This window comes from Brassica napus, chromosome C7 (assembly GCF_020379485.1).
Source record: "Brassica napus cultivar Da-Ae chromosome C7, Da-Ae, whole genome shotgun sequence".
Taxonomy (NCBI): Eukaryota; Viridiplantae; Streptophyta; class Magnoliopsida; order Brassicales; family Brassicaceae; genus Brassica; species Brassica napus.
This window is the reverse complement of record NC_063450.1, coordinates 30,951,542-30,964,833: the sequence shown is the minus strand read 5'-3', so window position 1 is coordinate 30,964,833 and position 13,292 is coordinate 30,951,542. Positions and strand designations below refer to the sequence as shown.

Sequence of the window (13,292 nt, the reverse complement as noted above, 5' to 3'; positions counted from 1 at the left end):
AGGCTGCTCTCGCGCAGCAGGAACAACAGGCGCAGACTGTTCCAATCGGGCAGAGAAACCTTCCGCGTAACATCCCTACTACGCGCTCTGCCATTGTTCCTCCACTCTGCACCAGGCAGGACTTCAAGATCAAGCCTGCTTTGATTGGTCTAGTACAGAGAAAGGTGTTCTCTGGTCTCTCTACAGAAATTCCAAGGGAGCATATTGAGAGCTTCGAAAAAGTATGTAGTTTCACTCGCGTGAATGGTGTTCCACCAGACTACATCACGTGCATGTTATTACCATTCTCTCTTGATGGAAAAGCTGCACGGTGGTTGAACTCTCTCCCTACCGGCTCTCTCACTTCATGGGAACAGGTCCGATCAGCGTTCCTCGGCCATTTCTACTCTAAGGTGAGAACAGCTGCATTGAGGAACAAGATCACCTCCTTCAGACAGCTCACTGATGAGCCTTTCTGTGACACATGGGAGCGCTTTAATGACTATCGCAGAGAATGTCCTCACCATGGATTTGATGATGATTACCTCCTGGACATTTTCTATGATGGAGTGGACTGGAAATACCAAGGTGCTCTGAACTCTGCGAGCAATGGAGACTTCATGACTCAAACCACTGATGGAGCGTTTAAGCTGATTGAGAACATGGCTGCTAGCTCAGCTAATAAGAAAGAGGAGAGTGATTGCTCCATGAAAGGGAACAGTTCTGACACCCAGAAAATAGATGAGCTGACTGCCAAGGTTGATCAGCTACTGAAAAACAACCAAGGGCACGTCTTCAGCATGGAGCAAGCTACGGCCGGGCATATTCAGAACCAGAACAAGCGACAACCGCAGAGCAATCAGCAAGCTGTTCCAGCTAACGGGAACAGTCAACCAGATGAGCTGAAGGGTCTGGGTATGATGATGCAACAGCTGTTGCAGGGTCAGCAGGTTCAGGCCAAGGCGTTGAATCAGGTAACCACGGAAATAGACACCAAGATGGGCAACATGTTCACTGAGCTGAATAACAAGTATGACAATCTTGCGATCCATATAAGAAAGATCGATGTTCAGCTTGCTCAAACAGTTGAGAGTGTCAAGAGGCAACAAGAGACGCTCCCTGAAAGAACTGATAAAAATCCTAGGACTGAGCACTGTAATGTAATAGAGCAGCCGTTCGCTGAGACTGCACCAGGCGCAGAAGAGAGAGCTGAGCAGTCTGCTAGCTATGGAGTGACTGCTCCTAGCGAACCTGCTGAGACTCCACCATCTCGAGTCTATGTTCCCAAGGTTCCCTATCCAATTCCACCTAGACATCTGATGGATCCCATTAGTGAAGAGCAGCTGATAGGTTTTAACAAGATGGTGAGAAGGCTTCCTAAAGAACTTGCATTTGAAGATGCTCTGCAGATTCGTCCAGTGCTAAAATTTTTTAGAAACTGTAGAGAGACTCAAGAGGAGATCAAGGTCCTCTATGCCAAAGCTCTGTCTACACCAGCACTGAAGGTATTGCCTAAGGTTGATGATCCTGGAAAGTTTGTTTTCCCATGTTCCATCGCAGGAACAACCTTCAAGGATGCTCTTTGTGACTCTGGTTCTTGTGTGAATCTCGTCTCAAAGGCTATTGTAGACGATTTGGGTATTGATGATGTTGAGCGCTCTCAGCTGACCCTGACCTTTGCAAACTCTTCTAGAGCAGCCCCATATGGAACCATCCGCAGCCTTCATGTTCAAGTAGGGGAATGCATTGTTCCTGCTGAGTTTCAAGTTGTTGAGATGAACAAGGATCATGAGATGCCTTTGATATTTGGAAGGACATTCATGGCTACTGTTGGAGCAACCATCGATATGCCCAACAAGAGAGTCTGCTTCTCCAACATCAACAAGAAAGTTTTCTACAAGGTTGTACCCACCAGATCTTCCTCATCACACGCCTCTCGCATCTCAGTGTTTGATGTAGAAAAGCTGAAGGTTGTTCCAGAGAAGGAGCATGGTGATAAGGGTGAGAGCAGGCTGTTATCTGATGAAGATCCTAACACTGATCCTACTAAATTCAGAGAGAATTCAAGGGTGAAACAGAAAGTTCAGAAGAAAAGGGTCAAGGGTGATCCTATGATGACTTTGATACCTCGCTTGTGTGATGAGAAATCCATTGAGTATTAGGTAAAGTGCAAGGGTACCTTTAAATCTTTCTCTAAAGTCAGAGTAATGCTCACACATGAGCTGAAAGAGAAAGGAGAAGCTGCTGTGAAAGGGTTGCTGAGCAGAGTTTTGAAGTTGAACATGTCTGATTGTGGAGCTTGTTTTGGAACAAGTCCTCCTGCTCAACCCGACTGATCCCAGTCACCAAGTCAAGCTAGAGACTTAAACCAAGCGCTTGGTGGGAGGCAACCCACTGGTACGTGTAAATATAACTTGGTTTTGTTTTTGTTTACTTATTTTCGTTTTAGTTTATTGAGTCTCAGGTCAAAAAGCAAAAACAAAATCCGAGATACTTCAAAAATTCTGGGTTGCAGAAACGGAACAACCTACCCCCTGAAAAGAGCGGTTGGTCCAGGCGATCATCTGACGATAGAACACCCAGAATTTTCATGGAGCGCCTGCTCCACTCAGGTAAGTATCTCAACCCAAAAAAAAATATATTTATTCTTGTTTTCTCCTTCTCTCTGATTTATTTTCACACCATGGACGTTGTGAAGTAAGTCTGGGGGGAGGGTTTTCGTTGTTTACTAACTCGTTTCTTTCTTTTGTTTTTCTTTTGGGTCAATTTGAATCAGTTTTTATTGAGTCAGTCAAAACTTTGTGAGAATTAGGACCTTATTATGTGTTGATCACTGACCACCTTGTGCTTTAGTTATCTTATTCAGTGACCTTAGCAGTGGCGAAAGACACACATGTGGACCTGGAACACCCTGACATATCTCACTTGATTCTCCAGAAGTTCTCAGCCGATCAGGTTACACTGGGTAGACTTAACTCCACCTTACTTGAACCTAATCTTAACTGAAATTCTTCTTGTTATGGGCATTAGATCAGGGAAACGAGAACACACTCAGGACTTCTTATCCTTTTTATCTATCTTGCTGATCCTGAGTGGCTAGCTCATTTTTAACTAGTTCCCACCCTGCACCTTAGCCTTTATTCCACCTTCATGCATTTGTTTTTCAGTGTCATATGTGCAGATATGTGCAAAAAGGTCGGAGAGGAAAGGATCAACGCAGCCTCCTACTCGTTACTGCTCCAGAAATTATGGCAGAAAGGAGAACAAGCAGATTAAGGGAGCAACCGCTCCATAACCAATGAACTGCGCAAGAGCAGGGGTGGAGAACCAGGATGGTTGCGAAATCAAAACCACCAGTGGCACTCAGAACCATCATGTATGACTTCCTTCTTTGTCACATCACAATATCAGTCTTCAAAAAAAAAAAAAAAAAAAAACCAAAATAAGGTGATGGAGAAGGGGATGAGATCAAAGAAATATGAGCCACTGGAAAGATCGAGCAAAGGAGTGGATACCAAAAGGAAAGTGGAACGCAGAACAACCAGTTGCCTATTCTGTCATCAGAACAGTCGCACCAGATAGAGCAAAAACGAGTAGAGGCTGTGGACATCAATGGATCTATCCTCTCTTGTCATTTTATGTGATATCCTGCATCCTCTTCAATGAAATGGTAGCCCCTAAACACTTTTAACTCCACCATTAAATAGCCTGTTCCACACCTAGATCGTCTACCATGAATGATGCATGTGATGAGAAGCTCACACTACTCTTAAATGAATGTAGGGAGTTCTGTCTCGATAGTGTTGCTTTTTCAGGTTTGAGATGAAGAGTATGGAGCCGATTTTTGAACAGCAGTCAGTGGGGTTCCGGTAAGGGTGTGTTGTCCTAGTTTTACTGCTTGTATGGTTCAGAGATTCGTGGTTAAAGTATGGTTGCTGAGAATAAGAGAGTTCCCACACTTTCAAACCTTTCTCCCTATTCTTGATACTTGACATTGTTTGAGGACAAACAAGGATCTAAGTCTGGGGGAATTGATATATGGTGTTTTATACATCTTGTATATATGCTTTTAAATTGGTTTTCAAGTCTTTATCGAGTCTTTCTAGTCCTTTTGGAGTCATTACAGGTCTGGAGTTGCATTGGATGGGAGATGGACCAGCTGGAACAAAAGAGGCAGAAAATAATGCAATTTGGTGGTTTTCACGCAGAACAGTCTTGATAACTGTTCCGGATAGCGGAACAACCCGAGTGACTGTTCCGAGTGACTGTTCCAGCGGCAGAGATTTTTAAAGAAACTACAATCATTACGGGATTTGCCCTAATTATCCCTATTTTCTCTCCCAGCCGCCTGTGGCTTGGATATATCATATTTTCTGTTTCTCTTTACCATTCTACGCTATTCTAGACAGAAGAAAACCATTGGAGACTTTTGTGCTTTTGGATTGTAAAGGGAGAAGGCTCCATCTCTCTCACCATAGAGAAGATTATCTTGAACCCTCTTTCTATCTCTTTTATTTACATGAAGTCTTATTCAGAATTGATTTCTGTGTTCTCTCTTGTTATGACTGAGTAGTTGATCTAGCTAGCCTAGGGTGTTAGGGTGTTAGATCGTGAGCTAAACACAGATAAGTATCCATTGATTGTCTTCATTCATAACTGCTCTTATTGCTTGCATTAAACTGGCCAGTTATTGTTAGATCCTAGGTTTAACCTATTCATTAACCGTGTAATAGGTTGCTAGATCTGTTATGAATGAGCATAACATCCCTAATCAGCGAAAGTAGATATTAGGGTGTTTTGTGAACCGATTGAACTTGATCTTAATGTTCATCATCACGCCTTGATCCAAGCGAGAGCTTAGGTATTGAGGCTGATCACTGAAAGGTGAAACACCACGACAGTGGGTTGATCTAGTATTGTGTTCCTAGTTCTAGACTAGTTCATTAATCAAACTTGAATAATTGTTTGGCTCATGATTGTAAGCGCCCGTTAAACCCTAGGTTAGTTTCTCATTAATCTGAAACTTAAAACCAATCTGTTACTTGCTTTTTACGTTACCACAAACTTTAAAACCCCCATATTGTTTTAGCTTGATTCTGATCCCATAAAGATAAAGTGTAAGATTTGGTCTCTGTGGATTCGATCCTAAAGTGCTACATCGACATACCATTCGATTGTGGTAGTGTGCACATTAGGTTATTTGGTGTGCGTATACACGTAATATCACCCAATCATAGAGTACATGATACTACCGACAGCATTAGCGTAGGGAATAGACTTCATCTGATCAACTTCTTCTTCCCTTTCTTTGTCAGTAGTAGACTTAAGCTTCATATGAACACCTAGCGGTGTCTTCACTGCCTTGCAGTTCTCCATTCTGAATGACCTTAGTACCTTCTGTAGGTACTCCTTCTGTGAAAGTTCCAACACACCTTGATCTCTGTTTCTCTAAATCTCCATTCCCAAGATCCTTTTAGCTTGACCAAGATCTTTCATTTCGAAAGTAAAACTTAGACTATCCTTTAACTCCTTCATTGTATCCTTGTTCTTCGATATGATTAACATATCATCAACGTACAGTAGGAGAAACGTTCTCTCCTCTTCCTTGTTCATCTTGAAGTACACACAACTGTCTTTCAAGCTTCTAGTGTACCCGGTTGACCTCATGAATTCATCGAACCTCTGGTTCCACTGTCTTGGCGATTGCCTCAAACCATACAACGACTTTCTCAACAGACATACCTTCTCTGGTGCACTCTTGTCCACATAACCTTCAGGCTGGCACATGTATATCTCTTCGTCTAAAGTTTCGTGCAAGAAAGTTGTCTTGACGTCCATCTGCTTCAATTCTAGATTAAAATGAGCAACAGCAGATATCATTAGATGTATGGTAACATGTTTAACAACAGGTGAAAAAATCTCTTGAAAATCAATGCCTTCCCTTTGAGAGTAACCCTTTGCAACAAGCCTTGACTTTTGTCTTGGTCCCTCAACTCCTGGAATTCCGATCTTCCTTTTGAACACCCACTTGCAGCCAATCACTCTTTTCTTTGTTGGCCTATCAACTAGATCCCAAGTGTGGTTCTTTCTCAGTGATACCATTTCTTCATCTGTTGATCCTTTCCAGAGTTCACTTTCTGAACTTGCCATTGCCTCACTGTAACTTTGTGGCTCGAGAACTCCACCGTCTTCTGTTAAGTTATACGCGAAACCAAGCTCTCCCAACTCATCATATCTCTTAGGAGGTCTTGTGGTTCTCCTTTCTCTATCTCTTGCTAATTGATAATCAGCAAGACTTGGTGGCATATAATCTTCTCTAAATCTGTTTCTGACTCAGTTCCTTGTTCCTGTTCAGGAAACATTCCTTCTTGAGTGGCGTTCTCCCTCTCTACAGCTCCACCTTGATCAATGTTTGCATCTGCCGTCGTCACAGCAGGGACATTAATTACTGTAACTTCAGGTTCTGCCTCTGATCTGACTTCACTTGTGTTTTCTTTGGTTGAACTCTTGTACATGACTTCCTCATTGAAGACTACATCCTTGCTGATTACAACCTTTCTGTCATCAATGAGCCAAACCCTGTATCTTTTTACCCCAGCTGGGTAACCAAAAAAACACACCCTTCTTTGCTCTAGGATTAAGCTTGCCCTGACTTGTATGCACGTAAGCGATGCATCCAAAACTTCTCAAACCGCTAAGATCAGGCAAGACTCCTGTCCAAGCTTTCTCAGGTATTTCAAACTCAATCGCTGACGCAGGAGTTCAGTTGATCACGTACACAGCAGTTGAAGCCGCCTCTGCCCAAAACTTCTTCTCAAGACCAGACTCACTGAGCATGCTTCGTACCTTCTCCATAATTATCTGATTCATACGTTCTGCGATCCCGTTTTGCTGTGGAGTGTAGGCACAAGTCATGTGTCTTACAACTCCCTCTTCTTTGCAGAAACCATCAAACTCTTGATTACAAAAATCAAGGCCATTGTCAGTCCTCAACTTCTTTACCTTCTTGTTCGATTGATTCTCCACCATTGTTTTCCATTCAACGAATGGTCTGAAAGCTTCATCTTTTGTTCTCAAAAAATAGATCCATAATTTTCTGGTGAAGTCATCAATGAATGTCATAAAGTACTGACAATTGCCTATGGAATTTGGAACTGAAGGTGCTCCCCAAAAATCTGAGTGTATGTACTCAAGCTTCTCTTTTGTGACGTGCAGTGCAGTCCCAAAACTTACTTTATGTGCTTTCCCATACACACAATCTTCACAAAACTCGAATCCCTTTAACTTTTCTGCTTGTAGACATCCCTTCTTGATCAGCAGATCAGTATTCTTCTTGCTCATGTGACACAGACGACTATGCCACAGTTTCGATTCATTCTTGGAGCTCTCAACAGCGTTAACACTTTCTGTAATCACTTTTCCTTGTAGTTTGTATAGAGTTCCGGTCTTCTTTCCTTTCAACAGTGTTAGACATCCTTTGATAACTCTCAGAGAACCATTCTTGGACTGAAACCAGCACCCTTGATCTTCTAAGGTTCCCATTGATATCAAATTCCTTTTCATGCTTGGAACGTATCTTACGTTTGAAATCAGGACTGTTGAGAGATCAACATTCTGGATCCTTATGCTTCCTATGCCTTTGATCTCAGAATAAGTTTGATTTGCCATCTTCACTCTTCCAGTCTTTAAATCATCAAACTCCACAAACCAGTCTCTCCTCGGTGTCATGTGAAATGAACACCATGTGTCCATGATCCACTCGTCTTCTTGTCCTTCGCTCACTGCATTTGATTCTTCTTCTACGTACAAACCAGCGGCGTCTATGATTTGTTCCATGACATTTGAAGTTTCTCCTTTCTCTGAGCTGTTAGTCTTCTTGTTCCTTTCTTTCCAAATAAAACACTGCTTCTTGTAGTGACCATCCTTACCACAAATCCAACAAGTCTTCTTATCTCTTGACTGCGACCTGTTTTGGCTTTTCCCTCTGTCTGAACTCTTACCTCTTCTATCTGATCTTCCTCTTTCTTGAACATACAGCGCTTCTGAACTACTCTTGCTTAGTTTACCAATCGCTCCAAGTTCAAGGCTTTTTGACCTTATAGCACCAGTGATTTCATCCAAAGCCAAAGTTGTCTTGTCATACTTCAAAGTTTCTTTTAGCTGATAAAACTGCTTCGGCAAAGACATTAATAACACTATGGCTTGGTCTTCATCTGGAAATGTAACTTTTACGTTCTCCAGGTCAGAGATCAGCTTGAAGAAATCGTTTACATTCTCCTCCATCGTCATACTTTCAGACATCTTGTACCCATATAATCTCTGCTTAAGATATATCCTGTTGGGTAGTGACTTAGCCATAAACAGCTTGTCTAACATCCTGAGCATGTCAGCTGCAGTCGGTTCCTTTATGACCTTCCTTAAGACATGGTCTCTCAGACTCAGTATGATAGTGGATCTGGCCTTTCCTCTCTTCTCCTTGAGAGCTTTGTTTTTGAGAATCTTCTCTTCCGGTTTGACAGAAGCTTCGGTCAAAGATGTTACTTCCTTCTCAGCTGTAGAATCTTCAACATCTACGACTTCTTCATCTTCGAGACCTTCTAGCAAACCCAGTAGCTCCATATGAGCCAACAACTTCTCTTTCCAGAGAACATAATCAACTTCTCCGTCGAACTTCTCCACCTCAGAACGGCCTGAGGTCATCTCTCGCTTAAAGGGCAAAGTTTAACAGAAAAACTTCAATCTTTACAAAGTTTCAACCTTTCCTCCTTCCCAGCCAATAACCTTGCTCTGATACCAATTGTTGAGTAAAAGTTTGATTCTTTGCTCTGTTTTTATGCTCGGTGACTTAGGATTTCACTCACCTCTCTCGTTTGTTTCTCTCGTGTGTATTTCGTTAAGCAATTAAAGAAAAAACACACACAAATTTATCCAGTTCACGCCTCAGTGTGAGGACGCTACGTCTGGCCGAGGTTTGCTCGGAAAATCCACTAGAAAGCTTTGGTTACACTTAACCCTTGAGACAGAACAAAACGCTAGACTTGTGGCTGCTCTTTTCAGTTCTCTGATACTCTCTCTTAACCCTAATGTCTCAGTTCTTGTTGGTTTTTATAGGAGTGCACTGATGGTGCAACGCTCCTCTCTCTCCTCTGTTTTCCCTTCGTTTCCGTACAGAGGAAGAAGACAAAAGCCAGCTTGAAGAAGGCACGGTTAATTACTCCTTTGCCCCTCTAAACCGTTAAGACTCGCACGTGAACTCCTCGTGCTTGTTACTTCTTATTAACGATCAATTGAGACCCTCTTCCTTGGGTAGAGACTTCTTGACACTTGGGCAATTCTCAACAAACTTAATGGCCATAGATCATACAAGAAGATCATCAGCATTTTCAAGGTAACTTCATATTGATGCAGATGTTTTGTCACATATATTACGAAACATTAGGATTTCTGGCACTTGCGTTTGCGAGTAGAAATCGAGTGGTATGTCTTCAAATTTCGGTCACAATCGATTCAATAAATGGGTATGAATGATGGATAAGTAACAGAAAGAAAAGATCCAGAAATGAATTGTATTTGCTGGTTCGAGATATTTCCTTTGGTTGTTATTATGAAATTGAATTATCTTTGTTGTTGTTGTTATGCATCGTTGTCTTTGTCCACGTTTCTTTACTTTGACGTCAGGTAAAACAATGAAAGCACACCGCGTGGGGTCTCTGTTTTTAGTATTAGGCATAATCTTTTGCTCTTTTTGGTATATTCTTTAATTCTTTTCTTTCTTTCGTATCAATTATATATCCGTAAAATAGTTATCATTTATGGTATAGACGGTGTATAGAACTATCAGTCAAATCTGGTTGAGTCTCACTTGAGTTACAACTTGCATCATGGTTCGATTCCATATAAGAAAATTATTTAAAAAACGTAAAAAAAATTAACAGTCCAATCTCACTTTAATAGAATCTTTCAAGCAACAATTTCAGACAGACCATCAACAACTGGAGCGAAAACGAGTTCGCGTCAGATTATTATTATGTTCTTTTGATAAAAGAGGATTTTTCAAAAGTTAAAATGATTCTTTCGTTGAGACCTTTTGCTTTCACCGTTGTCCGTTGATTCTCCTCCACCCGAAAGTGGACGGGTTTATAATGCTACATTATTATTATTTTTTTGTAACGTGGAGCTGACACTAACCAAATAATCAAACATCTGTCTATCTATATATATAAAAAAATATTTACCTCTCTCCTGCGGTGTCATATCAGAAAGTCGTTCTCTACGACGCTGATACATATCCTCTTTCGTCCAAACACGGTGTATCATTGAAAACGTTTGATGCTGGGCTTTATCCTCCGTATTTATTTATGGGCTACGTCTGTGGCATGTGTTCATTTATGGCTTCGTCCTGTGTGTTATTTCGTGGGTTTTCTGTAAAAACAAATATATATAGAGAGATACATGCGTCATACCCAAATATATGGTCCATTATGAATGGTGAGCCGTCTAGCATTTATTCATTTATTGAATGTTAATTAGTATGTTTTTTTTAATACACAAAATCGAAGCACAATAGTACTGCTTATATCTTCATGAACGATGATTAATTTTAAAAACACTCATTAGAACAGACCTTGCATATCACGTTACACAATATTGAAACAAAAACAATTACCAAATTTACAAAGCGCTGCGTATAAAAATTACTCTACAAGATAACAATGATTTTTTTACGTTAAATGAGAGTTATGTTGATTTTTCCACTAACTCTACGTTATCAAAAAAGAACTCTACTCTTTACGTTGCGTATTTCTCACAACATAAATCAAACAAGTAATAAAAGAGGAATAAAAGCATCAGGGAGGACCAGGGCCGGCTCACGAAGGGGGACCAGGGCCGGCTCACGAAGGGGGACAAGCGGTGCGATCGCCCCGGGCCCAAGCCCGTGTCTCCCCGTATAATAATAATTAAGGGATCCAAATTTTTTATAAATCTATATATTTATATATATATATAAATATAATAAATAAAATTGAAAAGGGCCCAAAATTATTTGATATGTGTATAGTTTTATTTCCATTACAAATATATAAAATATTACTGATTAAATTTTTAAAATATTTTAAACATTATCTACATATAAATTTAAAAGGGTAAAAAAACAATTTTTTTAGCCCTAGGACCCTTAACAATATTTCAAGTAGTCATTTCTCTCATTTCAGTTCGCCATGTCATCAAATAGGGTGAGAAGAGAGTAATCACAATATTTACACACAAATAAAGTATATTCCATCCGTAGGGCGAACCGATCCTAGTATCTTATAAACTAACTACTCAATACTCTCTCTGTTTTTTAAATACAGATGTTTTGGTGTTTTTACACATATTAAGAAAACACATTAATTATGTATCGTTTTTTGAAATTATCAAATTCCAATGCTTTTTAACCAATAGTCTTTCAATAAATCCAATTATTTTATTGAAATTTAAAAATTTTGTATAAAACATAAAAAAACCTATCATTATGAAACAAAAATTTTCTCTAAAACTTCTATCTTGACGAAACGGAAGGAGTATTATGTAAACAAAATATAATAACAATACTATACAGCTTGAATTTTAGCTCATTGGTGTTTTTAACGTAATTACTCTACTTTAAACCGAGATTCAAATTTAATAGTGAGTGACTGTGTGAGTATATAGTATTACCAAATATAAAATTATTAAACAGAACAATTTTATTAAATATTATCTTCATAAGTCCTGGTTTTATTGTAAAATCTGAAAACAATGATTAGGATAAAATGAAAGGTGCATAAGTAATATTTTATGTACTGCATGAGCAAGATCTAAGTTGACATATTGAACACTTCTTTTTAATACATTTTTGTGTTTTAACATTTGATAATATATTGATGTTCTATCTACTAACTCATGCCATCCTTGGAAAAGAAAAAAACTCGTGCTATTCTTGTCGTCTAAACTCGTGCTATTTTATTTTATTTGTTTTATACCTTGCTAACCTTAGACCATGAATTTGCGGCCATATAGATGATTTCGTTTAGCCAAATCTAAGACATAATATATCACGGGGTAGTCTTTTAAGAGAAATTCTTGGGTTCACCCCTTAAGATGAACCTCTAAATTCACCAACCAATACCAACCAATAGTGTTTGAGTATTTAATATTTGATATTCACTCCGTTTCATAATATAAGTAGTTTTGGCTAAAATCACGAAGATTAAGTAGTATTTTATAATAAATAGGTTAGATATAATTTAACCAATAAAAAATAAGTATATTTAACTTGATTGGTCACACTGTATTCAATAAATGTAAAAGTTACATAGAAATACGAAAACTACTTACATTTTGAAACAAAAACATTTCCCTAAAACTACTTACAATATGAAACGGAGGGAGTATCTTTTAAAAAAAAAACAAAATTGAATTTCCAAATAAGATTATATTTTTAAAATAAAACAATAAAAATACATAAAAATAGTTACAAAAAATAAATAAATAAATATTGTTAAACCATTAGCAAAATACTAAATCCTATACCCTAAATAAACTCCAAACCCTAAATTATAAACCGTAAACCATTGGAAAATTTTAAACCCTAAATCATACATTAAAAACTAAATCTTAATAACACTAAACCCTAAACCCTAATCACTAAACCCTAAACCCCTGGATAAACCCTGAACCCTCGGATAAATCATAAACTCTAAATCAAAATATTTAAAATTAAACCCTAGAGTTTATGATTTATCCAAGGGTTCAGAGTTTACCCAAGGGTTCAGAGTTTACCCAAGGGTTTAGGGTTTAGTGATTAGGATTTAGGGTTTAGTGTTATTAAATTTAGTTTTTAATGTATGATTTAGGGTTTAAGATTTTCAAACGGTTTAGAGCTTATCCAAAGTTTAAGGTTTAACGTTTAGGGTTTAGGGTTTAGGATTTATGGTATAGGGTTTAGTATTTTACCGAAGACTTAACAATATTAATTAATTTATTTTTTGTAACTATTTTTACGTATTTTTATTATTTTATTTTAAAAATATAATCTAATTTGGATATTCAATTCTATTTTTTTTTTTTAAAGATATCAAATATCAAATACTTAAATACTATTGGATGGTGAACTTTCCTAGGGGTGAATCCAAGAATTTCTCGTCTTTTAAAGTGGTAACAGATTAAGTTAATTTTATAATATCAACTTTTTATCAAACAATTGGATATACGGTGGAGAATGATGCACATTGGACTACTTGTTGACTATGTACTTTTAGGCCACGAATTGGAAATACACACGTTGCAAA

General features: G+C 38.6%; 1 non-coding gene across 1 annotated transcript; it reads right to left on the bottom strand.

The window, feature by feature from the left end:
- Positions 1 to 404: 404 nt before the first annotated feature.
- LOC125590903 lies at positions 405 to 511 on the bottom strand. The gene has a single exon (XR_007326905.1). It is a non-coding gene; the product is annotated as a small nucleolar RNA R71 (small nucleolar RNA).
- Between the last annotated feature and the right edge of the window lie 12,781 nt (positions 512 to 13,292).